Raw genomic sequence first — 24,389 nt, forward strand, 5'->3', positions numbered from 1 at the left:
TTTGCGGAGCCGGTGTGGGGGCGGGGGGGGGCGGCGTGGAGCAGGCAGGGCGGTGTCTGTGGGCTCGCTTAAAGGCAGGCAAAGCGGCAGGCAGCAGCGTCTACGGCCATACCACCCTGAACACGCCCGATCTCGTCTGATCTCGGAAGCTAAGCAGGGTCGGGCCTGGTTAGTACTTGGATGGGAGACCTCCTGGGAATACTGGGTGCTGTAGGCTTTTGCCGGCCCTCGCCACGCTCCCTGCCGCTGCCCGGCTGCAGGTCTCCCTCCGGCACAGGCTTTTGCCGCCTGGTCCTCGCTTGCTTCCGCAAAGGTCTCGCAGGCCGTAGCCACCTCGCCCGCCGCAGCCCAGGGCGAGGGCTTCGGGCGCCCGGCCCCGTGGCGTCTTTGTTTTTCTTACCAGCCGGCGCTCTTGCCCCCTTGGCAGCAGGTGTGGGAGGCCAGCTGGCCGAAGCGGCGGCAGGCGCCCCAAGGCCTGTCTGCCCTCGCGCTCCCTGCCCGCCGCTTCAGCTCCGCCGCTGGAGGCTGGGAGAAAGGAAAGCCAGAAGCCTTGCCGTGCGGCGCAGCCCGGGCCTTTGGGGTGGCTGGTTGAGGGAAGCCCTTTGCCAGCCTGCCTCCTTGGCAGCTGGCCCTTTGAAAGTGAGGGGAGGGAGGCAGCCGCTGGCCTTTTGGCCGGGAAGGCTGCCTGCGGGCCTGGAGCAGTCCCTGCCTCGGCTTCGGGGCCGGTAAGTGGGAAAGGTGGGTGCTGGTCGCCTCTGGGCTGGTCTCCCTGAGGAGGCGGCGGTGGCCCATCCTGCCTCCCCCGGGGCCTTGCGAAGCGGGAGACGGGGCAGGGGGAGGCCCCCGGGGGGCGCGTCCCGGGTTTCCCGGAGCGAGCAAAAGGCAGGCCAAGTGCGGGAGGGCGTCCCCAGGGAGGCGTGAGAGCTGTGGCGAGGACCGTGAGCTGTGAGGAAAGGCGGGCGGGCTGTGCGGGAGCTGCCCCTGCGGGGTGCGTGCAGGTGAGGCGCGGGAGCGGGCGTGCGGGCGGCAGCCCCGTCCTGGGCGGTGCGTTTCCCCTGGGGGTTTTGTGTCGGGGTGTGTGCGTGCAGTTTGTGAGGGCGTCATCTGAGGAGCGAGTGCGTGGTGAGAGGGGAGCGGGGGTGTATTTGTGGGGGGTGGGGAGGAGGCTTCGTATGGTGGTGCGGGGCGTGAGCCTGGGTGTGTGGAGGCTGGGGTGCGAGGCCGGTGGTGCGTGCGTGCGTGCGTGCGTGTGCGCGTGCGTGAGCGCGTTTGCGGAGCCGGTGTGGGGGCGGGGGGGGGGGCGGCGTGGAGCAGGCAGGGTGGTGTCTGTGGGCTCGCTTAAAGGCAGGCAAAGCGGCAGGCAGCAGCGTCTACGGCCATACCACCCTGAACACGCCCGATCTCGTCTGATCTCGGAAGCTAAGCAGGGTCGGGCCTGGTTAGTACTTGGATGGGAGACCTCCTGGGAATACTGGGTGCTGTAGGCTTTTGCCGCCCTCCGCCCGCTCGCCACGCTCCCTGCCGCTGCCCGGCTGCAGGTCTCCCTCCGGCACAGGCTTTTGCCGCCTGGTCCTCGCTTGCTTCCGCAAAGGTCTCGCAGGCCGTAGCCACCTCGCCCGCCGCAGCCCAGGGCGAGGGCTTCGGGCGCCCGGCCCCGTGGCGTCTTTGTTTTTCTTACCAGCCGGCGCTCTTGCCCCCTTGGCAGCAGGTGTGGGAGGCCAGCTGGCCGAAGCGGCGGCAGGCGCCCCAAGGCCTGTCTGCCCTCGCGCTCCCTGCCCGCCGCTTCAGCTCCGCCGCTGGAGGCTGGGAGAAAGGAAAGCCAGAAGCCTTGCCGTGCGGCGCAGCCCGGGCCTTTGGGGTGGCTGGTTGAGGGAAGCCCTTTGCCCAGCCTGCCTCCTTGGCAGCTGGCCCTTTGAAAGTGAGGGGAGGGAGGCAGCCGCTGGCCCTTTTGGCCGGGAAGGCTGCCTGCGGGCCTGGAGCAGTCCCTGCCTCGGCTTCGGGGCCGGTAAGTGGGAAAGGTGGGTGCTGGTCGCCTCTGGGCTGGTCTCCCTGAGGAGGCGGCGGTGGCCCATCCTGCCTCCCCCGGGGCCTTGCGAAGCGGGAGACGGGGCAGGGGGAGGCCCCCGGGGGGCGCGTCCCGGGTTTCCCGGAGCGAGCAAAAGGCAGGCCAAGTGCGGGAGGGGCGTCCCCAGGGAGGCGTGAGAGCTGTGGCCGAGGACCGTGAGCTGTGAGGAAAGGCGGGCGGGCTGTGCGGGAGCTGCCCCTGCGGGGGGTGCGTGCAGGTGAGGCGCGGGGAGCGGGCGTGCGGGCGGCAGCCCCGTCCTGGGGCGGTGCGTTTCCCCTGGGGGTTTTGTGTCGGGGTGTGTGCGTGCAGTTTGTGAGGGCGTCATTCTGAGGAGCGAGTGCGTGGTGAGAGGGGAGCGGGGGTGTATTTGTGGGGGGTGGGGAGGAGGCTTCGTCGCGGTGCGCGCGGGCCGGGGGTCGGGGGCTGCGGGGTGGTGGTGCGGGGCGTGAGCCTGGGTGTGTGGAGGCTGGGGTGCGAGGCCGGTGGTGCGTGCGTGCGTGCGTGCGTGCGTGTGCGCGTGCGTGAGCGCGTTGCGGAGCCGGTGTGGGGGCGGGGCGGGGGGGGCGGCGTTGGAGCAGGCAGGGCGGTGTCTGTGGGCTCGCTTAAAGGCAGGCAAAGCGGCAGGCAGCAGCGTCTACGGCCATACCACCCTGAACACAGCCCGATCTCGTCTGATCTCGGAAGCTAAGCAGGGTCGGGCCTGGTTAGTACTTGGATGGGAGACCTCCTGGGAATACTGGGTGCTGTAGGCTTTTGCCGGCCCTCGCCACGCTCCCTGCCGCTGCCCGGCTGCAGGTCTCCCTCCGGCACAGGCTTTTGCCGCCTGGTCCTCGCTTGCTTCCGCAAAGGTCTCGCAGGCCGTAGCCACCTCGCCCGCCGCAGCCCAGGGCGAGGGCTTCGGGCGCCCGGCCCCGTGGCGTCTTTGTTTTTCTTACCAGCCGGCGCTCTTGCCCCCTTGGCAGCAGGTGTGGGAGGCCAGCTGGCCGAAGCGGCGGCAGGCGCCCCAAGGCCTGTCTGCCCTCGCGCTCCCTGCCCGCCGCTTCAGCTCCGCCGCTGGAGGGCTGGGAGAAAGGAAAGCCAGAAGCCTTGCCGTGCGGCGCAGCCCGGGCCTTTGGGGTGGCTGGTTGAGGGAAGCCCTTTGCCAGCCTGCCTCCTTGGCAGCTGGCCCTTTGAAAGTGAGGGGAGGGAGGCAGCCGCTGGCCTTTTGGCCGGGAAGGCTGCCTGCGGGCCTGGAGCAGTCCCTGCCTCGGCTTCGGGGCCGGTAAGTGGGAAAGGTGGGTGCTGGTCGCCTCTTGGGCTGGTCTCCTGAGGAGGCGGCGGTGGCCCATCCTGCTCCCCCGGGGCCTTGCGAAGCGGGAGACGGGGCAGGGGGAGGCCCCCGGGGGGCGCGTCCCGGGTTTCCCGGAGCGAGCAAAAGGCAGGCCAAGTGCGGGAGGGCGTCCCCAGGGAGGCGTGAGAGCTGTGGCGAGGACCGTGAGCTGTGAGGAAAGGCGGGCGGGCTGTGCGGGAGCTGCCCCTGCGGGGTGCGTGCAGGTGAGGCGCGGGAGCGGGCGTGCGGGCGGCAGCCCCGTCCTGGGCGGTGCGTTTCCCCTGGGGGTTTTGTGTCGGGGTGTGTGCGTGCAGTTTGTGAGGGCGTCATCTGAGGAGCGAGTGCGTGGTGAGAGGGGAGCGGGGGTGTATTTGTGGGGGGTGGGGAGGAGGCTTCGTCGCGGTGCGCGCGGGCCGGGGGTCGGGGCTGCGGATGGTGGTGCGGGGCGTGAGCCTGGGTGTGTGGAGGCTGGGGTGCGAGGCCGGTGGTGCGTGCGGTGCGTGCGTGCGTGTGCGCGTGCGTGAGCGCGTTGCGGAGCCGGTGTGGGGGCGGGGGGGGGGCGGCGTGGAGCAGGCAGGGCGGTGTCTGTGGGCTCGCTTAAAGGCAGGCAAAGCGGCAGGCAGCAGTGTCTACGGCCATACCACCCTGAACACGCCCGATCTCGTCTGATCTCGGAAGCTAAGCAGGGTCGGGTCTGGTTAGTACTTGGATGGGCGACATACTGGGTGCTGTAGGCTTTTGCCGGCCCTCGCCACGCTCCCTGCCGCTGCCCGGCTGCAGGTCTCCCTCCGGCACAGGCTTTTGCTGCCTGGTCCTCGCTTGCTTCCGCAAAGGTCTCGCAGGCCGTAGCCACCTCGCCCGCCGCAGCCCAGGGCGAGGGCTTCGGGCGCCCGGCCCCGTGGCGTCTTTGTTTTTCTTACCAGCCGGCGCTCTTGCCCCCTTGGCAGCAGGTGTGGGAGGCCAGCTGGCCGAAGCGGCGGCAGGCGCCCCAAGGCCTGTCTGCCCTCGCGCTCCCTGCCCGCCGCTTCAGCTCCGCCGCTGGAGGCTGGGAGAAAGGAAAGCCAGAAGCCTTGCCGTGCGGCGCAGCCCGGGCCTTTGGGTGGCTGGTTGAGGGAAGCCCTTTGCCAGCCTGCCTCCTTGGCAGCTGGCCCTTTGAAAGTGAGGGGAGGGAGGCAGCCGCTGGCCTTTTGGCCGGGAAGGCTGCCTGTGGGCCTGGAGCAGTCCCTGCCTCGGCTTCGGGGCCGGTAAGTGGGAAAGGTGGGTGCTGGTCGCCTCTGGGCTGGTCTCCCTGAGGAGGCGGCGGTGGCCCCATCCTGCCTCCCCCGGGGCTTGCGAAGCGGGAGACGGGGCAGGGGAGGCCCCCAGGGGGCGCGTCCCGGGTTTCCCGGAGCGAGCAAAAGGCAGGCCAAGTGCGGGAGGGCGTCCCCAGGGAGGCGTGAGAGCTGTGGCGAGGACCGTGAGCTGTGAGGAAAGGCGGGCGGGCTGTGCGGGAGCTGCCCCTGCGGGGTGCGTGCAGGTGAGGCGCGGGAGCGGGCGTGCGGGCGGCAGCCCCGTCCTGGGCGGTGCGTTTCCCCTGGGGTTTTGTGTCGGGGTGTGTGCGTGCAGTTTGTGAGGGCGTCATCTGAGGAGCGAGTGCGTGGTGAGAGGGGAGCGGGGGTGTATTTGTGGGGGGTGGGGAGGAGGCTTCGTCGCGGTGCGCGCGGGCCGGGGGGTCGGGGGCTGCGGATGGTGGTGCGGGGCGTGAGCCTGGGTGTGTGGAGGCTGGGGTGCGAGGCCGGTGGTGCGTGCGTGCGTGCGTGCGTAGTGCGCGTGCGTGAGCGCGTTGCGGAGCCGGTGTGGGGGCGGGGGGGGGGGCGGCGTGGTTGCAGGCAGGGCGGTGTCTGTGGGCTCGCTTAAAGGCAGGCAAAGCGGCAGGCAGCAGCGTCTACGGCCATACCACCCTGAACACGCCCGATCTCGTCTGATCTCGGAAGCTAAGCAGGGTCGGGCCTGGTTAGTACTTGGATGGGAGACATACTGGGTGCTGTAGGCTTTTGCCGGCCCTCGCCACGCTCCCTGCCGCTGCCCGGCTGCAGGTCTCCCTCCGGCACAGGCTTTTGCTGCCTGGTCCTCGCTTGCTTCCGCAAAGGTCTCGCAGGCCGTAGCCACCTCGCCCGCCGCAGCCCAGGGCGAGGGCTTCGGGCGCCCGGCCCCGTGGCGTCTTTGTTTTTCTTACCAGCCGGCGCTCTTGCCCCCTTGGCAGCAGGTGTGGGAGGCCAGCTGGCCGAAGCGGCGGCAGGCGCCCCAAGGCCTGTCTGCCCTCGCGCTCCCTGCCCGCCGCTTCAGCTCCGCCGCTGGAGGCTGGGAGAAAGGAAAGCCAGAAGCCTTGCCGTGCGGCGCAGCCCGGGCCTTTGGGGTGGCTGGTTGAGGGAAGCCCTTTGCCAGCCTGCCTCCTTGGCAGCTGGCCCTTTGAAAGTGAGGGGAGGGAGGCAGCCGCTGGCCTTTTGGCCGGGAAGGCTGCCTGCGGGCCTGGAGCAGTCCCCTGCCTCGGCTTCGGGGCCGGTAAGTGGGAAAGGTGGGTGCTGGTCGCCTCTGGGCTGGTCTCCCTGAGGAGGCGGCGGTGGCCCATCCTGCCTCCCCCGGGGCCTTGCGAAGCGGGAGACGGGGCAGGGGGAGGCCCCCGGGGGGCGCGTCCCGGGTTTCCCGGAGCGAGCAAAAGGCAGGCCAAGTGCGGGAGGGCGTCCCCAGGGAGGCGTGAGAGCTGTGGCGAGGACCGTGAGCTGTGAGGAAAGGCGGGCGGGCTGTGCGGGAGCTGCCCCTGCGGGGTGCGTGCAGGTGAGGCGCGGGAGCGGGCGTGCGGGGCGGCAGGCCCCGTCCTGGGCGGTGCGTTTCCCCTGGGGGTTTTGTGTCGGGGTGTGTGCGTGCAGTTTGTGAGGGCGTCATCTGAGGAGCGAGTGCGTGGTGAGAGGGGAGCGGGGGTGTATTTGTGGGGGGTGGGGAGGAGGCTTCGTCGCGGTGCGCGCGGGCCGGGGGTCGGGGGCTGCGGGTGGTGGTGCGGGGCGTGAGCCTGGGTGTGTGGAGGCTGGGGTGCGAGGCCGGTGGTGCGTGCGTGCGTGCGTGCGTAGTGCGCGTGCTGTGAGCGCGTTGCGGAGCCGGTGTGGGGGCGGGGGGGGGGGCGGCGTGGAGCAGGCAGGGCGGTGTCTGTGGGCTCGCTTAAAGGCAGGCAAAGCGGCAGGCAGCAGCGTCTACGGCCATACCACCCTGAACACGCCCGATCTCGTCTGATCTCGGAAGCTAAGCAGGGTCGGGCCTGGTTAGTACTTGGATGGGAGACCTCCTGGGAATACTGGGTGCTGTAGGCTTTTGCCGGCCCTCGCCACGCTCCCTGCCGCTGCCCGGCTGCAGGTCTCCCTCCGGCACAGGCTTTTGCCGCCTGGTCCTCGCTTGCTTCCGCAAAGGTCTCGCAGGCCGTAGCCACCTCGCCCGCCGCAGCCCAGGGCGAGGGCTTCGGGCGCCCGGCCCCGTGGCGTCTTTGTTTTTCTTACCAGCCGGCGCTCTTGCCCCCTTGGCAGCAGGTGTGGGAGGCCAGCTGGCCGAAGCGGCGGCAGGCGCCCCAAGGCCTGTCTGCCCTCGCGCTCCCTGCCCGCCGCTTCAGCTCCGCCGCTGGAGGCTGGGAGAAAGGAAAGCCAGAAGCCTTGCCGTGCGGCGCAGCCCGGGCCTTTGGGGTGGCTGGTTGAGGGAAGCCCTTTGCCAGCCTGCCTCCTTGGCAGCTGGCCCTTTGAAAGTGAGGGGAGGGAGGCAGCCGCTGGCCTTTTGGCCGGGAAGGCTGCCTGCGGGCCTGGAGCAGTCCCTGCCTCGGCTTCGGGGCCGGTAAGTGGGAAAGGTGGGTGCTGGTCGCCTCTGGGCTGGTCTCCCTGAGGAGGCGGCGGTGGCCCATCCTGCCTCCCCCGGGGCCTTGCGAAGCGGGAGACGGGGCAGGGGGAGGCCCCCGGGGGGCGCGTCCCGGGTTTCCCGGAGCGAGCAAAAGGCAGGCCAAGTGCGGGAGGGCGTCCCCAGGGAGGCGTGAGAGCTGTGGCGAGGACCGTGAGCTGTGAGGAAAGGCGGGCGGGCTGTGCGGGAGCTGCCCCTGCGGGGTGCGTGCAGGTGAGGCGCGGGAGCGGGCGTGCGGGCGGCAGCCCCGTCCTGGGCGGTGCGTTTCCCCTGGGGGTTTTGTGTCGGGGTGTGTGCGTGCAGTTTGTGAGGGCGTCATCTGAGGAGCGAGTGCGTGGTGAGAGGGGAGCGGGGGTGTATTTGTGGGGGGTGGGGAGGAGGCTTCGTCGCGGTGCGCGCGGGCCGGGGGTCGGGGGCTGCGGGTGGTGGTGCGGGGCGTGAGCCTGGGTGTGTGGAGGCTGGGGTGCGAGGCCGGTGGTGCGTGCGTGCGTGCGTGCGTGTGCGCGTGCGTGAGCGCGTTGCGGAGCCGGTGTGGGGGCGGGGCGGGGGGGCGGCGTGGAGCAGGCAGGGCGGTGTCTGTGGGCTCGCTTAAAGGCAGGCAAAGCGGCAGGCAGCAGCGTCTACGGCCATACCACCCTGAACACGCCCGATCTCGTCTGATCTCGGAAGCTAAGCAGGGTCGGGCCTGGTTAGTACTTGGATGGGAGACCTCCTGGGAATACTGGGTGCTGTAGGCTTTTGCCGGCCCTCGCCACGCTCCCTGCCGCTGCCCGGCTGCAGGTCTCCCTCCGGCACAGGCTTTTGCCGCCTGGTCCTCGCTTGCTTCCGCAAAGGTCTCGCAGGCCGTAGCCACCTCGCCCGCCGCAGCCCAGGGCGAGGGCTTCGGGCGCCCGGCCCCGTGGCGTCTTTGTTTTTCTTACCAGCCGGCGCTCTTGCCCCCTTGGCAGCAGGTGTGGGAGGCCAGCTGGCCGAAGCGGCGGCAGGCGCCCCAAGGCCTGTCTGCCCTCGCGCTCCCTGCCCGCCGCTTCAGCTCCGCCGCTGGAGGCTGGGGAGAAAGGAAAGCCAGAAGCCTTGCCGTGCGGCGCAGCCCGGGCCTTTGGGGTGGCTGGTTGAGGGAAGCCCTTTGCCAGCCTGCCTCCTTGGCAGCTGGCCCTTTGAAAGTGAGGGGAGGGAGGCAGCCGCTGGCCTTTTGGCCGGGAAGGCTGCCTGCGGGCCTGGAGCAGTCCCTGCCTCGGCTTCGGGGCCGGTAAGTGGGAAAGGTGGGTGCTGGTCGCCTCTGGGCTGGTCTCCCTGAGGAGGCGGCGGTGGCCCATCCTGCCTCCCCCGGGGCCTTGCGAAGCGGGAGACGGGGCAGGGGGAGGCCCCCGGGGGGCGCGTCCCGGGTTTCCCGGAGCGAGCAAAAGGCAGGCCAAGTGCGGGAGGGCGTCCCCAGGGAGGCGTGAGAGCTGTGGCGAGGACCGTGAGCTGTGAGGAAAGGCGGGCGGGCTGTGCGGGAGCTGCCCCCTGCGGGGTGCGTGCAGGTGAGGCGCGGGAGCGGGCGTGCGGGCGGCAGCCCCGTCCTGGGCGGTGCGTTTCCCCTGGGGGTTTTGTGTCGGGGTGTGTGCGTGCAGTTTGTGAGGGCGTCATCTGAGGAGCGAGTGCGTGGTGAGAGGGGAGCGGGGGTGTATTTGTGGGGGGTGGGGAGGAGGCTTCGTCGCGGTGCGCGCGGGCCGGGGGTCGGGGGCTGCGGATGGTGGTGCGGGGCGTGAGCCTGGGTGTGTGGAGGCTGGGGTGCGAGGCCGGTGGTGCGTGCGTGCGTGCGTGCGTGTGCGCGTGCGTGAGCGCGTTGCGGAGCCGGTGTGGGGGCGGGGGGGGGGGCGGCGTGGTGCAGGCAGGGCGGTGTCTGTGGGCTCGCTTAAAGGCAGGCAAAGCGGCAGGCAGCAGCGTCTACGGCCATACCACCCTGAACACGCCCGATCTCGTCTGATCTCGGAAGCTAAGCAGGGTCGGGCCTGGTTAGTACTTGGATGGGAGACCTCCTGGGAATACTGGGTGCTGTAAGCTTTTGCCGGCCCTCGCCACGCTCCCTGCCGCTGCCCGGCTGCAGGTCTCCCTCCGGCACAGGCTTTTGCCGCCTGGTCCTCGCTTGCTTCCGCAAAGGTCTCGCAGGCCGTAGCCACCTCGCCCGCCGCAGCCCAGGGCGAGGGCTTCGGGCGCCCGGCCCCGTGGCGTCTTTGTTTTTCTTACCAGCCGGCGCTCTTGCCCCCTTGGCAGCAGGTGTGGGAGGCCAGCTGGCCGAAGCGGCGGCAGGCGCCCCAAGGCCTGTCTGCCCTCGCGCTCCCTGCCCGCCGCTTCAGCTCCGCCGCTGGAGGCTGGGAGAAAGGAAAGCCAGAAGCCTTGCCGTGCGGCGCAGCCCGGGCCTTTGGGGTGGCTGGTTGAGGGAAGCCCTTTGCCAGCCTGCCTCCTTGGCAGCTGGCCCTTTGAAAGTGAGGGGAGGGAGGCAGCCGCTGGCCTTTTGGCCGGGAAGGCTGCCTGCGGGCCTGGAGCAGTCCCTGCCTCGGCTTCGGGGCCGGTAAGTGGGAAAGGTGGGTGCTGGTCGCCTCTGGGCTGGTCTCCCTGAGGAGGCGGCGGTGGCCCATCCTGCCTCCCCCGGGGCCTTGCGAAGCGGGAGACGGGGCAGGGGGAGGCCCCCGGGGGGCGCGTCCCGGGTTTCCCGGAGCGAGCAAAAGGCAGGCCAAGTGCGGGAGGGCGTCCCCAGGGAGGCGTGAGAGCTGTGGCGAGGACCGTGAGCTGTGAGGAAAGGCGGGCGGGCTGTGCGGGAGCTGCCCCTGCGGGGTGCGTGCAGGTGAGGCGCGGGAGCGGGCGTGCGGGCGGCAGCCCCGTCCTGGGCGGTGCGTTTCCCCTGGGGGTTTTGTGTCGGGGTGTGTGCGTGCAGTTTGTGAGGGCCTCATCTGAGGAGCGAGTGCGTGGTGAGAGGGGAGCGGGGGTGTATTTGTGGGGGGTGGGGAGGAGGCTTCGTCGCGGTGCGCGCGGGCCGGGGGTCGGGGGCTGCGGGTGGTGGTGCGGGGCGTGAGCCTGGGTGTGTGGAGGCTGGGGTGCGAGGCCGGTGGTGCGTGCGTGCGTGCGTGCGTGTGCGCGTGCGTGAGCGCGTTGCGGAGCCGGTGTGGGGGCGGGGGGGGGGGGCGGCATGGAGCAGGCAGGGCGGTGTCTGTGGGCTCGCTTAAAGGCAGGCAAAGCGGCAGGCAGCAGCGTCTACGGCCATACCACCCTGAACACGCCCGATCTCGTCTGATCTCGGAAGCTAAGCAGGGTCGGGCCTGGTTAGTACTTGGATGGGAGACCTCCTGGGAATACTGGGTGCTGTAGGCTTTTGCCGGCCCTCGCCACGCTCCCTGCCGCTGCCCGGCTGCAGGTCTCCCTCCGGCACAGGCTTTTGCCGCCTGGTCCTCGCTTGCTTCCGCAAAGGTCTCGCAGGCCGTAGCCACCTCGCCCGCCGCAGCCCAGGGCGAGGGCTTCGGGCGCCCGGCCCCGTGGCGTCTTTGTTTTTCTTACCAGCCGGCGCTCTTGCCCCCTTGGCAGCAGGTGTGGGAGGCCAGCTGGCCGAAGCGGCGGCAGGCGCCCCAAGGCCTGTCTGCCCTCGCGCTCCCTGCCCGCCGCTTCAGCTCCGCCGCTGGAGGCTGGGAGAAAGGAAAGCCAGAAGCCTTGCCGTGCGGCGCAGCCCGGGCCTTTGGGGTGGCTGGTTGAGGGAAGCCCTTTGCCAGCCTGCCTCCTTGGCAGCTGGCCCTTTGAAAGTGAGGGGAGGGAGGCAGCCGCTGGCCTTTTGGCCGGGAAGGCTGCCTGCGGGCCTGGAGCAGTCCCTGCCTCGGCTTCGGGGCCGGTAAGTGGGAAAGGTGGGTGCTGGTCGCCTCTGGGCTGGTCTCCCTGAGGAGGCGGCGGTGGCCCATCCTGCCTCCCCCGGGGCCTTGCGAAGCGGGAGACGGGGCAGGGGGAGGCCCCCGGGGGGCGCGTCCCGGGTTTCCCGGAGCGAGCAAAAGGCAGGCCAAGTGCGGGAGGGCGTCCCCAGGGAGGCGTGAGAGCTGTGGCGAGGACCGTGAGCTGTGAGGAAAGGCGGGCGGGCTGTGCGGGAGCTGCCCCTGCGGGGTGCGTGCAGGTGAGGCGCGGGAGCGGGCGTGCGGGCGGCAGCCCCGTCCAGGGCGGTGCGTTTCCCCTGGGGGTTTTGTGTCGGGGTGTGTGCGTGCAGTTTGTGAGGGCGTCATCTGAGGAGCGAGTGCGTGGTGAGAGGGGAGCGGGGGTGTATTTGTGGGGGGTGGGGAGGAGGCTTCGTCGCGGTGCGCGCGGGCCGGGGGTCGGGGGCTGCGGGTGGTGGTGCGGGGCGTGAGCCTGGGTGTGTGGAGGCTGGGGTGCGAGGCCGGTGGTGCGTGCGTGCGTGCGTGTGCGCGTGCGTGAGCGCGTTGCGGAGCCGGTGTGGGGGCGGGGGGGGGGGCGGCGTGGAGCAGGCAGGGCGGTGTCTGTGGGCTCGCTTAAAGGCAGGCAAAGCGGCAGGCAGCAGCGTCTACGGCCATACCACCCTGAAAACGCCCGATCTCGTCTGATCTCGGAAACTAAGCAGGGTCGGGCCTGGTTAGTACTTGGATGGGAGACCTCCTGGGAATACTGGGTGCTGTAGGCTTTTGCCGGCCCTCGCCACGCTCCCTGCCGCTGCCCGGCTGCAGGTCTCCCTCCGGCACAGGCTTTTGCCGCCTGGTCCTCGCTTGCTTCCGCAAAGGTCTCGCAGGCCGTAGCCACCTCGCCCGCCGCAGCCCAGGGCGAGGGCTTCGGGCGCCCGGCCCCGTGGCGTCTTTGTTTTTCTTACCAGCCGGCGCTCTTGCCCCCTTGGCAGCAGGTGTGGGAGGCCAGCTGGCCGAAGCGGCGGCAGGCGCCCCAAGGCCTGTCTGCCCTCGCGCTCCCTGCCCGCCGCTTCAGCTCCGCCGCTGTAGGCTGGGAGAAAGGAAAGCCAGAAGCCTTGCCGTGCGGCGCAGCCCGGGCCTTTGGGGTGGCTGGTTGAGGGAAGCCCTTTGCCAGCCTGCCTCCTTGGCAGCTGGCCCTTTGAAAGTGAGGGGAGGGAGGCAGCCGCTGGCCTTTTGGCCGGGAAGGCTGCCTGCGGGCCTGGAGCAGTCCCTGCCTCGGCTTCGGGGCCGGTAAGTGGGAAAGGTGGGTGCTGGTCGCCTCTGGGCTGGTCTCCCTGAGGAGGCGGCGGTGGCCCATCCTGCCTCCCCCGGGGCCTTGCGAAGCGGGAGACGGGGCAGGGGGAGGCCCCCGGGGGGCGCGTCCCGGGTTTCCCGGAGCGAGCAAAAGGCAGGCCAAGTGCGGGAGGGCGTCCCCAGGGAGGCGTGAGAGCTGTGGCGAGGACCGTGAGCTGTGAGGAAAGGCGGGCGGGCTGTGCGGGAGCTGCCCCTGCGGGGTGCGTGCAGGTGAGGCGCGGGAGCGGGCGTGCGGGCGGCAGCCCCGTCCTGGGCGGTGCGTTTCCCCTGGGGGTTTTGTGTCGGGGTGTGTGCGTGCAGTTTGTGAGGGCGTCATCTGAGGAGCGAGTGCGTGGTGAGAGGGGAGCGGGGGTGTATTTGTGGGGGGTGGGGAGGAGGCTTCGTCGCGGTGCGCGCGGGCCGGGGGTCGGGGGCTGCGGATGGTGGTGCGGGGCGTGAGCCTGGGTGTGTGGAGGCTGGGGTGCGAGGCCGGTGGTGCGTGCGTGCGTGCGTGCGTGTGCGCGTGCGTGAGCGCGTTGCGGAGCCGGTGTGGGGGCGGGGGGGGGGCGGCGTGGAGCAGGCAGGGCGGTGTCTGTGGTCTCGCTTAAAGGCAGGCAAAGCGGTAGGCAGCAGCGTCTACGGCCATACCACCCTGAACACGCCCGATCTCGTCTGATCTCGGAAGCTAAGCAGGGTCGGGCCTGGTTAGTACTTGGATGGGAGACCTCCTGGGAATACTGGGTGCTGTAGGCTTTTGCCGGCCCTCGCCACGCTCCCTGCCGCTGCCCGGCTGCAGGTCTCCCTCCGGCACAGGCTTTTGCCGCCTGGTCCTCGCTTGCTTCCGCAAAGGTCTCGCAGGCCGTAGCCACCTCGCCCGCCGCAGCCCAGGGCGAGGGCTTCGGGCGCCCGGCCCCGTGGCGTCTTTGTTTTTCTTACCAGCCGGCGCTCTTGCCCCCTTGGCAGCAGGTGTGGGAGGCCAGCTGGCCGAAGCGGCGGCAGGCGCCCCAAGGCCTGTCTGCCCTCGCGCTCCCTGCCCGCCGCTTCAGCTCCGCCGCTGGAGGCTGGGAGAAAGGAAAGCCAGAAGCCTTGCCGTGCGGCGCAGCCCGGGCCTTTGGGGTGGCTGGTTGAGGGAAGCCCTTTGCCAGCCTGCCTCCTTGGCAGCTGGCCCTTTGAAAGTGAGGGGAGGGAGGCAGCCGCTGGCCTTTTGGCCGGGAAGGCTGCCTGCGGGCCTGGAGCAGTCCCTGCCTCGGCTTCGGGGCCGGTAAGTGGGAAGGTGGGTGCTGGTCGCCTCTGGGCTGGTCTCCCTGAGGAGGCGGCGGTGGCCCATCCTGCCTCCCCCGGGGCCTTGCGAAGCGGGAGACGGGGCAGGGGGAGGCCCCCGGGGGCGCGTCCCGGGTTTCCCGGAGCGAGCAAAAGGCAGGCCAAGTGCGGGAGGCGTCCCCAGGGAGGCGTGAGAGCTGTGGCGAGGACCGTGAGCTGTGAGGAAAGGCGGGCGGGCTGTGCGGGAGCTGCCCTGCGGGGTGCGTGCAGGTGAGGCGCGGGAGCGGGCGTGCGGGCGGCAGCCCCGTCCAGGGCGGTGCGTTTCCCCTGGGGGTTTTGTGTCGGGGTGTGTGCGTGCAGTTGTGAGGGCGTCATCTGAGGAGCGAGTGCGTGGTGAGAGGGGAGCGGGGGTGTATTTGTGGGGGGTGGGGAGGAGGCTTCGTCGCGGTGCGCGCGGGCCGGGGGTCGGGGGCTGCGGATGGTGGTGCGGGGCGTGAGCCTGGGTGTGTGGAGGCTGGGGTGCGAGGCCGGTGGTGCGTGCGTTGCGTGCGTGCGTGGTGCGCGTGCGTGAGCGCGTTGCGGAGCCGGTGTGGGGGCGGGGGGGGGGCGGCGTGGAGCAGGCAGGGCGGTGTCTGTGGGCTCGCTTAAAGGCAGGCAAAGCGGCAGGCAGCAGCGTCTACGGCCATACCACCCTGAACAGCCCCGATCTCGTCTGATCTCGGAAGCTAAGCAGTGTCGGGCCTGGTTAGTACTTGGATGGGAGACCTCCTGGGAATACTGGGTGCTGTAGGCTTTTGCCGGCCCTCGCCACGCTCCCTGCCGCTGCCCGGCTGCAGGTCTCCCTCCGGCACAGGCTTTTGCCGCCTGGTCCTCGCTTGCTTCCGCAAAGGTCTCGCAGGCCGTAGCCACCTCGCCCGCCGCAGCCCAGGGCGAGGGCTTCGGGCGCCCGGCCCCGTGGCGTCTTTGTTTTTCTTACCAGCCGGCGCTCTTGCCCCCTTGGCAGCAGGTGTGGGAGGCCAGCTGGCCGAAGCGGCGGCAGGCGCCCCAAGGCCTGTCTGCCCTCGCGCTCCCTGCCCGCCGCTTCAGCTCCGCCGCTGGAGGCTGGGAGAAAGGAAAGCCAGAAGCCTTGCCGTGCGGCGCAGCCCGGGCCTTTGGGGTGGCTTGGTTGAGGGAAGCCCTTTGCCAGCCTGCCTCCTTGGCAGCTGGCCCTTTGAAAGTGAGGGGAGGGAGGCAGCCGCTGGCCTTTTGGCCGGGAAGGCTGCCTGCGGGCCTGGAGCAGTCCCTGCCTCGGCTTCGGGGCCGGTAAGTGGGAAAGGTGGGTGCTGGTCGCCTCTGGGCTGGTCTCCCTGAGGAGGCGGCGGTGGCCCATCCTGCCTCCCCCGGGGCCTTGCGAAGCGGAGACGGGGCAGGGGAGGCCCCCGGGGGGCGCGTCCCGGTTTCCCGGAGCGAGCAAAAGGCAGGCCAAGTGCGGGAGGGCGTCCCCAGGGAGGCGTGAGAGCTGTGGCGAGGACCGTGAGCTGTGAGGAAAGGCGGGCGGGCTGTGCGGGAGCTGCCCCTGCGGGGTGCGTGCAGGTGAGGGAGGCGCGGAGCGGCGTGCGGGCGGCAGCCCCGTCCTGGGCGGTGCGTTTCCCCTGGGGGTTTTGTGTCGGGGTGTGTGCGTGCAGTTTGTGAGGGCGTCATCTGAGGAGCGAGTGCGTGGTGAGAGGGGAGCGGGGGTGTATTTGTGGGGGGTGGGGAGGAGGCTTCGTCGCGGTGCGCGCGGGCCGGGGGTCGGGGGCTGCGGATGGTGGTGCGGGGCGTGAGCCTGGGTGTGTGGAGGCTGGGGTGCGAGGCCGGTGGTGCGTGCGTGCGTGCGTGTGCGCGTGCGTGAGCGCGTTGCGGAGCCGGTGTGGGGGCGGGGGGGGGGGGCGGCGTGGAGCAGGCAGGGCGGTGTCTGTGGGCTCGCTTAAAGGCAGGCAAAGCGGCAGGCAGCAGCGTCTACGGCCATACCACCCTGAAAACGCCCGATCTCGTCTGATCTCGGAAACTAAGCAGGGTCGGGCCTGGTTAGTACTTGGATGGGAGACCTCCTGGGAATACTGGGTGCTGTAGGCTTTTGCCGGCCCTCGCCACGCTCCCTGCCGCTGCCCGGCTGCAGGTCTCCCTCCGGCACAGGCTTTTGCCGCCTGGTCCTCGCTTGCTTCCGCAAAGGTCTCGCAGGCCGTAGCCACCTCGCCCGCCGCAGCCCAGGGCGAGGGCTTCGGGCGCCCGGCCCCGTGGCGTCTTTGTTTTTCTTACCAGCCGGCGCTCTTGCCCCCTTGGCAGCAGGTGTGGGAGGCCAGCTGGCCGAAGCGGCGGCAGGCGCCCCAAGGCCTGTCTGCCCTCGCGCTCCCTGCCCGCCGCTTCAGCTCCGCCGCTGGAGGCTGGGAGAAAGGAAAGCCAGAAGCCTTGCCGTGCGGCGCAGCCCGGGCCTTTGGGGTGGCTGGTTGAGGGAAGCCCTTTGCCAGCCTGCCTCCTTGGCAGCTGGCCCTTTGAAAGTGAGGGGAGGGAGGCAGCCGCTGGCCTTTTGGCCGGGAAGGCTGCCTGCGGGCCTGGAGCAGTCCCTGCCTCGGCTTCGGGGCCGGTAAGTGGGAAAGGTGGGTGCTGGTCGCCTCTGGGCTGGTCTCCCTGAGGAGGCGGCGGTGGCCCATCCTGCCTCCCCCAGGGCCTTGCGAAGCGGGAGACGGGGCAGGGGGAGGCCCCCGGGGGGCGCGTCCCGGGTTTCCCGGAGCGAGCAAAAGGCAGGCCAAGTGCGGGAGGGCGTCCCCAGGGAGGCGTGAGAGCTGTGGCGAGGACCGTGAGCTGTGAGGAAAGGCGGGCGGGCTGTGCGGGAGCTGCCCCTGCGGGGTGCGTGCAGGTGAGGCGCGGGAGCGGGCGTGCGGGCGGCAGCCCCGTCCTGGGCGGTGCGTTTCCCCTGGGGGTTTTGTGTCGGGGTGTGTGCGTGCAGTTTGTGAGGGCGTCATCTGAGGAGCGAGTGCGTGGTGAGAGGGGAGCGGGGGTGTATTTGTGGGGGGTGGGGAGGAGGCTTCGTCGCGGTGCGCGCGGGCCGGGGGTCGGGGGCTGCGGATGGTGGTGCGGGGCGTGAGCCTGGGTGTGTGGAAGCTAGGGTGCGAGGCCGGTGGTGCGTGCGTGCGTGCGTGCGTGTGCGCGTGCGTGAGCGCGTTGCGGAGCCGGTGTGGGGGCGGGGGGGGGCGGCGTGGAGCAGGCAGGGCGGTGTCTGTGGGCTCGCTTAAAGGCAGGCAAAGCGGCAGGCAGCAGCGTCTACGGCCATACCACCCTGAACACGCCCGATCTCGCCTGATCTCAGAAGCTAAGCAGGGTCGGGCCTGGTTAGTACTTGGATGGGAGACCTCCTGGGAATACTGGGTGCTGTAGGCTTTTGCCGGCCCTCGCCACGCTCCCTGCCGCTGCCCGGCTGCAGGTCTCCCTCCGGCACAGGCTTTTGCCGCCTGGTCCTCGCTTGCTTCCGCAAAGGTCTCGCAGGCCGTAGCCACCTCGCCCGCCGCAGCCCAGGGCGAGGGCTTCGGGCGCCCGGCCCCGTGGCGTCTTTGTTTTTCTTACCAGCCGGCGCTCTTGCCCCCTTGGCAGCAGGTGTGGGAGGCCAGCTGGCCGAAGCGGCGGCAGGCGCCCCAAGGCCTGTCTGCCCTCGCGCTCCCTGCCCGCCGCTTCAGCTCCGCCGCTGGAGGCTGGGAGAAAGGAAAGCCAGAAGCCTTGCCGTGCGGCGCAGCCCGGGCCTTTGGGGTGGCTGGTTGAGGGAAGCCCTTTGCCAGCCTGCCTCCTTGGCAGCTGGCCCTTTGAAAGTGAGGGGAGGGAGGCAGCCGCTGGCCTTTTGGCCGGGAAGGCTGCCTGCGGGCCTGGAGCAGTCCCTGCCTCGGCTTCGGGGCCGGTAAGTGGGAAAGGTGGGTGCTGGTCGCCTCTGGGCTGGTCTCCCTGAGGAGGCGGCGGTGGCCCATCCTGCCTCCCCCGGGGCCTTGCGAAGCGGGAGACGGGGCAGGGGGAGGCCCCCGGGGGGCGCGTCCCGGGTTTCCCGGAGCGAGCAAAAGGCAGGCCAAGTGCGGGAGGGCGTCCCCAGGGAGGCGTGAGAGCTGTGGCGAGGACCGTGAGCTGTGAGGAAAGGCGGGCGGGCTGTGCGGGAGCTGCCCCTGCGGGGTGCGTGCAGGTGAGGCGCGGGAGCGGGCGTGCGGGCGGCAGCCCCGTCCTGGGCGGTGCGTTTCCCCTGGGGGTTTTGTGTCGGGGTGTGTGCGTGCAGTTTGTGAGGGCGTCATCTGAGGAGCGAGTGCGTGGTGAGAGGGGAGCGGGGGTGTATTTGTGGGGGGTGGGGAGGAGGCTTCGTCGCGGTGCGCGCGGGCCGGGGGTCGGGGGCTGCGGATGGTGGTGCGGGGCGTGAGCCTGGGTGTGTAGAGGCTGGGGTGCGAGGCCGGTGGTGCGTGCGTGCGTGCGTGCGTGTGCGCGTGCGTGAGCGCGTTGCGGAGCCGGTGTGGGGGCGGGGGGGTGGGCGGCGTGGAGCAGGCAGGGCGGTGTCTGTGGGCTCGCTTAAAGGCAGGCAAAGCGGCAGGCAGCAGCGTCTACGGCCATACCACCCTGAACACGCCCGATCTCGTCTGATCTCGGAAGCTAAGCAGGGTCGGGCCTGGTTAGTACTTGGATGGGAGACCTCCTGGGAATACTGGGTGCTGTAGGCTTTTGCCGGCCCTCGCCACGCTCCCTGCCGCTGCCCGGCTGCAGGTCTCCCTCCGGCACAGGCTTTTGCCGCCTGGTCCTCGCTTGCTTCCGCAAAGGTCTCGCAGGCCGTAGCCACCTCGCCCGCCGCAGCCCAGGGCGAGGGCTTCGGGCGCCCGGCCCCGTGGCGTCTTTGTTTTTCTTACCAGCCGGCGCTCTTGCCCCCTTGGCAGCAGGTGTGGGAGGCCAGCTGGCCGAAGCGGCGGCAGGCGCCCCAAGGCCTGTCTGCCCTCGCGCTCCCTGCCCGCCGCTTCAGCTCCGCCGCTGGAGGCTGGGAGAAAGGAAAGCCAGAAGCCTTGCCGTGCGGCGCAGCCCGGGCCTTTGGGGTGGCTGGTTGAGGGAAGCCCTTTGCCAGCCTGCCTCCTTGGCAGCTGGCCCTTTGAAAGTGAGGGGAGGGAGGCAGCCGCTGGCCTTTTGGCCGGGAAGGCTGCCTGCGGGCCTGGAGCAGTCCCTGCCTCGGCTTCGGGGCCGGTAAGTGGGAAAGGTGGGTGCTGGTCGCCTCTGGGCTGGTCTCCCTGAGGAGGCGGCGGTGGCCCATCCTGCCTCCCCCGGGGCCTTGCGAAGCGGGAGACGGGGCAGGGGGAGGCCCCCGGGGGGCGCGTCCCGGGTTTCCCGGAGCGAGCAAAAGGCAGGCCAAGTGCGGGAGGGCGTCCCCAGGGAGGCGTGAGAGCTGTGGCGAGGACCGTGAGCTGTGAGGAAAGGCGGGCGGGCTGTGCGGGAGCTGCCCCTGCGGGGTGCGTGCAGGTGAGGCGCGGGAGCGGGCGTGCGGGCGGCAGCCCCGTCCTGGGCGGTGCGTTTCCCCTGGGGGTTTTGTGTCGGGGTGTGTGCGTGCAGTTTGTGAGGGCGTCATCTGAGGAGCGAGTGCGTGGTGAGAGGGGAGCGGGGGTGTATTTGTGGGGGGTGGGGAGGAGGCTTCGTCGCGGTGCGCGCGGGCCGGGGGTCGGGGGCTGCGGATGGTGGTGCGGGGCGTGAGCCTGGGTGTGTGGAGGCTGGGGTGCGAGGCCGGTGGTGCGTGCGTGCGTGCGTGCGTGTGCGCGTGCGTGAGCGCGTTGCGGAGCCGGTGTGGGGGCGGGGGGGGGGCGGCGTGGAGCAGGCAGGGCGGTGTCTGTGGGCTCGCTTAAAGGCAGGCAAAGCGGCAGGCAGCAGCGTCTACGGCCATACCACCCTGAACACGCCCGATCTCGTCTGATCTCGGAAGCTAAGCAGGGTCGGGCCTGGTTAGTACTTGGATGGGAGACCTCCTGGGAATACTGGGTGCTGTAGGCTTTTGCCGGCCCTCGCCACGCTCCCTGCCGCTGCCCGGCTGCAGGTCTCCCTCCGGCACAGGCTTTTGCCGCCTGGTCCTCGCTTGCTTCCGCAAAGGTCTCGCAGGCCGTAGCCACCTCGCCCGCCGCAGCCCAGGGCGAGGGCTTCGGGCGCCCGGCCCCGTGGCGTCTTTGTTTTTCTTACCAGCCGGCGCTCTTGCCCCCTTGGCAGCAGGTGTGGGAGGCCAGCTGGCCGAAGCGGCGGCAGGCGCCCCAAGGCCTGTCTGCCCTCGCGCTCCCTGCCCGCCGCTTCAGCTCCGCCGCTGGAGGCTGGGAGAAAGGAAAGCCAGAAGCCTTGCCGTGCGGCGCAGCCCGGGCCTTTGGGGTGGCTGGTTGAGGGAAGCCCTTTGCCAGCCTGCCTCCTTGGCAGCTGGCCCTTTGAAAGTGAGGGGAGGGAGGCAGCCGCTGGCCTTTTGGCCGGGAAGGCTGCCTGCGGGCCTGGAGCAGTCCCTGCCTCGGCTTCGGGGCCGGTAAGTGGGAAAGGTGGGTGCTGGTCGCCTCTGGGCTGGTCTCCCTGAGGAGGCGGCGGTGGCCCATCCTGCCTCCCCCAGGGCCTTGCGAAGCGGGAGACGGGGCAGGGGGAGGCCCCCGGGGGGCGCGTCCCGGGTTTCCCGGAGCGAGCAAAAGGCAGGCCAAGTGCGGGAGGGCGTCCCCAGGGAGGCGTGAGAGCTGTGGCGAGGACCGTGAGCTGTGAGGAAAGGCGGGCGGGCTGTGCGGGAGCTGCCCCTGCGGGGTGCGTGCAGGTGAGGCGCGGGAGCGGGCGTGCGGGCGGCAGCCCCGTCCTGGGCGGTGCGTTTCCCCTGGGGGTTTTGTGTCGGGGTGTGTGCGTGCAGTTTGTGAGGGCATCATCTGAGGAGCGAGTGCGTGGTGAGAGGGGAGCGGGGGTGTATTTGTGGGGGGTGGGGAGGAGGCTTCGTCGCGGTGCGCGCGGGCCGGGGGTCGGGGGCTGCGGATGGTGGTGCGGGGCGTGAGCCTGGGTGTGTAGAGGCTGGGGTGCGAGGCCGGTGGTGCGTGCGTGCGTGCGTGCGTGTGCGCGTGCGTGAGCGCGTTGCGGAGCCGGTGTGGGGGCGGGGGGTGGGCGGCGTGGAGCAGGCAGGGCGGTGTCTGTGGGCTCGCTTAAAGGCAGGCAAAGCGGCAGGCAGCAGCGTCTACGGCCATACCACCCTGAACACGCCCGATCTCGTCTGATCTCGGAAGCTAAGCAGGGTCGGGCCTGGTTAGTACTTGGATGGGAGACCTCCTGGGAATACTGGGTGCTGTAGGCTTTTGCCGGCCCTCGCCACGCTCCCTGCCGCTGCCCGGCTGCAGGTCTCCCTCCGGCACAGGCTTTTGCCGCCTGGTCCTCGCTTGCTTCCGCAAAGGTCTCGCAGGCCGTAGCCACCTCGCCCGCCGCAGCCCAGGGCGAGGGCTTCGGGCGCCCGGCCCCGTGGCGTCTTTGTTTTTCTTACCAGCCGGCGCTCTTGCCCCCTTGGCAGCAGGTGTGGGAGGCCAGCTGGCCGAAGCGGCGGCAGGCGCCCCAAGGCCTGTCTGCCCTCGCGCTCCCTGCCCGCCGCTTCAGCTCCGCCGCTGGAGGCTGGGAGAAAGGAAAGCCAGAAGCCTTGCCGTGCGGCGCAGCCCGGGCCTTTGGGGTGGCTGGTTGAGGGAAGCCCTTTGCCAGCCTGCCTCCTTGGCAGCTGGCCCTTTGAAAGTGAGGGAGGGAGGCAGCCGCTGGCCTTTTGGCCGGGAAGGCTGCCTGCGGGCCTGGAGCAGTCCCTGCCTCGGCTTCGGGGCCGGTAAGTGGGAAAGGTGGGTGCTGGTCGCCTCTGGGCTGGTCTCCCTGAGGAGGCGGCGGTGGCCCATCCTGCCTCCCCCGGGGCCTTGCGAAGCGGGAGACGGGGCAGGGGGAGGCCCCCGGGGGGCGCGTCCCGGGTTTCCCGGAGCGAGCAAAAGGCAGGCCAAGTGCGGGAGGGCGTCCCCAGGGAGGCGTGAGAGCTGTGGCGAGGACCGTGAGCTGTGAGGAAAGGCGGGCGGGCTGTGCGGGAGCTGCCCCTGCGGGGTGCGTGCAGGTGAGGCGCGGGAGCGGGCGTGCGGGCGGCAGCCCCGTCCTGGGCGGTGCGTTTCCCCTGGGGGTTTTGTGTCGGGGTGTGTGCGTTGCAGTTTGTGAGGGCGTCATCTGAGGAGCGAGTGCGTGGTGAGAGGGGAGCGGGGGTGTATTTGTGGGGGGTGGGGAGGAGGCTTCGTCGCGGTTGCGCGCGGGCCGGGGGTCGGGGGCTGCGGATGGTGGTGCGGGGCGTGAGCCTGGGTGTGTGGAGGCTGGGGTGCGAGGCCGGTGGTGCGTGCGTGCGTGCGTGCGTGTGCGCGTGCGTGAGCGCGTTGCGGAGCCGGTGTGGGGGCGGGGGGGGGGGCGGCGTGGAGCAGGCAGGGCGGTGTCTGTGGGCTCGCTTAAAGGCAGGCAAAGCGGCAGGCAGCAGCGTCTACGGCCATACCACCCTGAACACGCCCGATCTCGTCTGATCTCGGAAGCTAAGCAGGGTCGGGCCTGGTTAGTACTTGGATGGGAGACCTCCTGGGAATACTGGGTGCTGTAGGCTTTTGCCGGCCCTCGCCACGCTCCCTGCCGCTGCCCGGCTGCAGGTCTCCCTCCGGCACAGGCTTTTGCCGCCTGGTCCTCGCTTGCTTCCGCAAAGGTCTCGCAGGCCGTAGCCACCTCGCCCGCCGCAGCCCAGGGCGAGGGCTTCGGGCGCCCGGCCCCGTGGCGTCTTTGTTTTTCTTACCAGCCGGCGCTCTTGCCCCCTTGGCAGCAGGTGTGGGAGGCCAGCTGGCCGAAGCGGCGGCAGGCGCCTCAAGGCCTGTCTGCCCTCGCGCTCCCTGCCCGCCGCTTCAGCTCCGCCGCTGGAGGCTGGGAGAAAGGAAAGCCAGAAGCCTTGCCGTGCGGCGCAGCCCGGGCCTTTGGGGTGGCTGGTTGAGGGAAGCCCTTTGCCAGCCTGCCTCCTTGGCAGCTGGCCCTTTGAAAGTGAGGGGAGGGAGGCAGCCGCTGGCCTTTTGGCCGGGAAGGCTGCCTGCGGGCCTGGAGCAGTCCCTGCCTCGGCTTCGGGGCCGGTAAGTGGGAAAGGTGGGTGCTGGTCGCCTCTGGGCTGGTCTCCCTGAGGAGGCGGCGGTGGCCCATCCTGCCTCCCCCAGGGCCTTGCGAAGCGGGAGACGGGGCAGGGGGAGGCCCCCGGGGGGCGCGTCCCGGGTTTCCCGGAGCGAGCAAAAGGCAGGCCAAGTGCGGGAGGGCGTCCCCAGGGAGGCGTGAGAGCTGTGGCGAGGACCGTGAGCTGTGAGGAAAGGCGGGCGGGCTGTGCGGGAGCTGCCCCTGCGGGGTGCGTGCAGGTGAGGCGCGGGAGCGGGCGTGCGGGCGGCAGCCCCGTCCTGGGCGGTGCGTTTCCCCTGGGGGTTTTGTGTCGGGGTGTGTGCGTGCAGTTTGTGAGGGCATCATCTGAGGAGCGAGTGCGTGGTGAGAGGGGAGCGGGGGTGTATTTGTGGGGGGTGGGGAGGAGGCTTCGTCGCGGTGCGCGCGGGCCGGGGGTCGGGGGCTGCGGATGGTGGTGCGGGGCGTGAGCCTGGGTGTGTGGAGGCTGGGGTGCGAGGCCGGTGGTGCGTGCGTGCGTGCGTGCGTGTGCGCGTGCGTGAGCGCGTTGCGGAGCCGGTGTGGGGGCGGGGGGGGGGGCGGCGTGGTGCAGGCAGGGCGGTGTCTGTGGGCTCGCTTAAAGGCAGGCAAAGCGGCAGGCAGCAGCGTCTACGGCCATACCACCCTGAACACGCCCGATCTCGTCTGATCTCGGAAGCTAAGCAGGGTCGGGCCTGGTTAGTACTTGGATGGGAGACCTCCTGGGAATACTGGGTGCTGTAGGCTTTTGCCGGCCCTCGCCACGCTCCCTGCCGCTGCCCGGCTGCAGGTCTCCCTCCGGCACAGGCTTTTGCCGCCTGGTCCTCGCTTGCTTCCGCAAAGGTCTCGCAGGCCGTAGCCACCTCGCCCGCCGCAGCCCAGGGCGAGGGCTTCGGGCGCCCGGCCCCGTGGCGTCTTTGTTTTTCTTACCAGCCGGCGCTCTTGCCCCCTTGGCAGCAGGTGTGGGAGGCCAGCTGGCCGAAGCGGCGGCAGGCGCCCCAAGGCCTGTCTGCCCTCGCGCTCCCTGCCCGCCGCTTCAGCTCCGCCGCTGGAGGCTGGGAGAAAGGAAAGCCAGAAGCCTTGCCGTGCGGCGCAGCCCGGGCCTTTGGGGTGGCTGGTTGAGGGAAGCCCTTTGCCAGCCTGCCTCCTTGGCAGCTGGCCCTTTGAAAGTGAGGGGAGGGAGGCAGCCGCTGGCCTTTTGGCCGGGAAGGCTGCCTGCGGGCCTGGAGCAGTCCCTGCCTCGGCTTCGGGGCCGGTAAGTGGGAAAGGTGGGTGCTGGTCGCCTCTGGGCTGGTCTCCCTGAGGAGGCGGCGGTGGCCCATCCTGCCTCCCCCGGGGCCTTGCGAAGCGGGAGACGGGGCAGGGGGAGGCCCCCGGGGGGCGCGTCCCGGGTTTCCCGGAGCGAGCAAAAGGCAGGCCAAGTGCGGGAGGGCGTCCCCAGGGAGGCGTGAGAGCTGTGGCGAGGACCGTGAGCTGTGAG

The 24,389-nt window shown here is 70.8% G+C and overlaps 17 non-coding genes and 2 pseudogenes across 17 annotated transcripts; all 19 read left to right on the top strand.

Annotated features, from left to right (window-relative positions):
• The first annotated feature begins 98 nt into the window (after positions 1–98).
• On the top strand, positions 99–217 carry LOC144261710 (5S ribosomal RNA). The gene has a single exon (XR_013345404.1). It is a non-coding gene; the product is annotated as a 5S ribosomal RNA (ribosomal RNA).
• Positions 218–1,368: 1,151 nt separating this feature from the next.
• LOC144261721 (5S ribosomal RNA) lies at positions 1,369–1,487 on the top strand. Its single transcript, XR_013345415.1, has one exon. It is a non-coding gene; the product is annotated as a 5S ribosomal RNA (ribosomal RNA).
• Positions 1,488–2,697: 1,210 nt separating this feature from the next.
• LOC144261635 (5S ribosomal RNA) lies at positions 2,698–2,817 on the top strand. Its single transcript, XR_013345347.1, has one exon. It is a non-coding gene; the product is annotated as a 5S ribosomal RNA (ribosomal RNA).
• A 1,184-nt stretch (positions 2,818–4,001) lies between these two features.
• LOC144261664 (5S ribosomal RNA) lies at positions 4,002–4,111 on the top strand (annotated as a pseudogene).
• A 1,185-nt stretch (positions 4,112–5,296) lies between these two features.
• On the top strand, positions 5,297–5,406 carry LOC144261661 (5S ribosomal RNA; annotated as a pseudogene).
• Positions 5,407–6,596: 1,190 nt separating this feature from the next.
• LOC144261733 (5S ribosomal RNA) lies at positions 6,597–6,715 on the top strand. The gene has a single exon (XR_013345427.1). It is a non-coding gene; the product is annotated as a 5S ribosomal RNA (ribosomal RNA).
• A 1,186-nt stretch (positions 6,716–7,901) lies between these two features.
• On the top strand, positions 7,902–8,020 carry LOC144261740 (5S ribosomal RNA). The gene has a single exon (XR_013345432.1). It is a non-coding gene; the product is annotated as a 5S ribosomal RNA (ribosomal RNA).
• A 1,187-nt stretch (positions 8,021–9,207) lies between these two features.
• LOC144261632 (5S ribosomal RNA) lies at positions 9,208–9,326 on the top strand. Its single transcript, XR_013345344.1, has one exon. It is a non-coding gene; the product is annotated as a 5S ribosomal RNA (ribosomal RNA).
• A 1,186-nt stretch (positions 9,327–10,512) lies between these two features.
• Positions 10,513–10,631, top strand: LOC144261741 (5S ribosomal RNA). The gene has a single exon (XR_013345433.1). It is a non-coding gene; the product is annotated as a 5S ribosomal RNA (ribosomal RNA).
• Positions 10,632–11,812: 1,181 nt separating this feature from the next.
• Positions 11,813–11,931, top strand: LOC144261625 (5S ribosomal RNA). The gene has a single exon (XR_013345337.1). It is a non-coding gene; the product is annotated as a 5S ribosomal RNA (ribosomal RNA).
• A 1,184-nt stretch (positions 11,932–13,115) lies between these two features.
• On the top strand, positions 13,116–13,234 carry LOC144261742 (5S ribosomal RNA). Its single transcript, XR_013345434.1, has one exon. It is a non-coding gene; the product is annotated as a 5S ribosomal RNA (ribosomal RNA).
• A 1,181-nt stretch (positions 13,235–14,415) lies between these two features.
• On the top strand, positions 14,416–14,534 carry LOC144261654 (5S ribosomal RNA). The gene has a single exon (XR_013345366.1). It is a non-coding gene; the product is annotated as a 5S ribosomal RNA (ribosomal RNA).
• A 1,182-nt stretch (positions 14,535–15,716) lies between these two features.
• LOC144261626 (5S ribosomal RNA) lies at positions 15,717–15,835 on the top strand. Its single transcript, XR_013345338.1, has one exon. It is a non-coding gene; the product is annotated as a 5S ribosomal RNA (ribosomal RNA).
• Positions 15,836–17,018: 1,183 nt separating this feature from the next.
• Positions 17,019–17,137, top strand: LOC144261650 (5S ribosomal RNA). Its single transcript, XR_013345362.1, has one exon. It is a non-coding gene; the product is annotated as a 5S ribosomal RNA (ribosomal RNA).
• Positions 17,138–18,322: 1,185 nt separating this feature from the next.
• Positions 18,323–18,441, top strand: LOC144261743 (5S ribosomal RNA). The gene has a single exon (XR_013345435.1). It is a non-coding gene; the product is annotated as a 5S ribosomal RNA (ribosomal RNA).
• A 1,184-nt stretch (positions 18,442–19,625) lies between these two features.
• On the top strand, positions 19,626–19,744 carry LOC144261744 (5S ribosomal RNA). Its single transcript, XR_013345436.1, has one exon. It is a non-coding gene; the product is annotated as a 5S ribosomal RNA (ribosomal RNA).
• Positions 19,745–20,928: 1,184 nt separating this feature from the next.
• Positions 20,929–21,047, top strand: LOC144261745 (5S ribosomal RNA). The gene has a single exon (XR_013345437.1). It is a non-coding gene; the product is annotated as a 5S ribosomal RNA (ribosomal RNA).
• Positions 21,048–22,233: 1,186 nt separating this feature from the next.
• Positions 22,234–22,352, top strand: LOC144261746 (5S ribosomal RNA). The gene has a single exon (XR_013345438.1). It is a non-coding gene; the product is annotated as a 5S ribosomal RNA (ribosomal RNA).
• A 1,185-nt stretch (positions 22,353–23,537) lies between these two features.
• On the top strand, positions 23,538–23,656 carry LOC144261747 (5S ribosomal RNA). The gene has a single exon (XR_013345439.1). It is a non-coding gene; the product is annotated as a 5S ribosomal RNA (ribosomal RNA).
• The last annotated feature ends 733 nt before the right edge of the window (positions 23,657–24,389 follow it).

Source organism: Eretmochelys imbricata, chromosome 2, assembly GCF_965152235.1.
Source record: "Eretmochelys imbricata isolate rEreImb1 chromosome 2, rEreImb1.hap1, whole genome shotgun sequence".
NCBI classification, from domain to species: domain Eukaryota; kingdom Metazoa; phylum Chordata; order Testudines; family Cheloniidae; genus Eretmochelys; species Eretmochelys imbricata.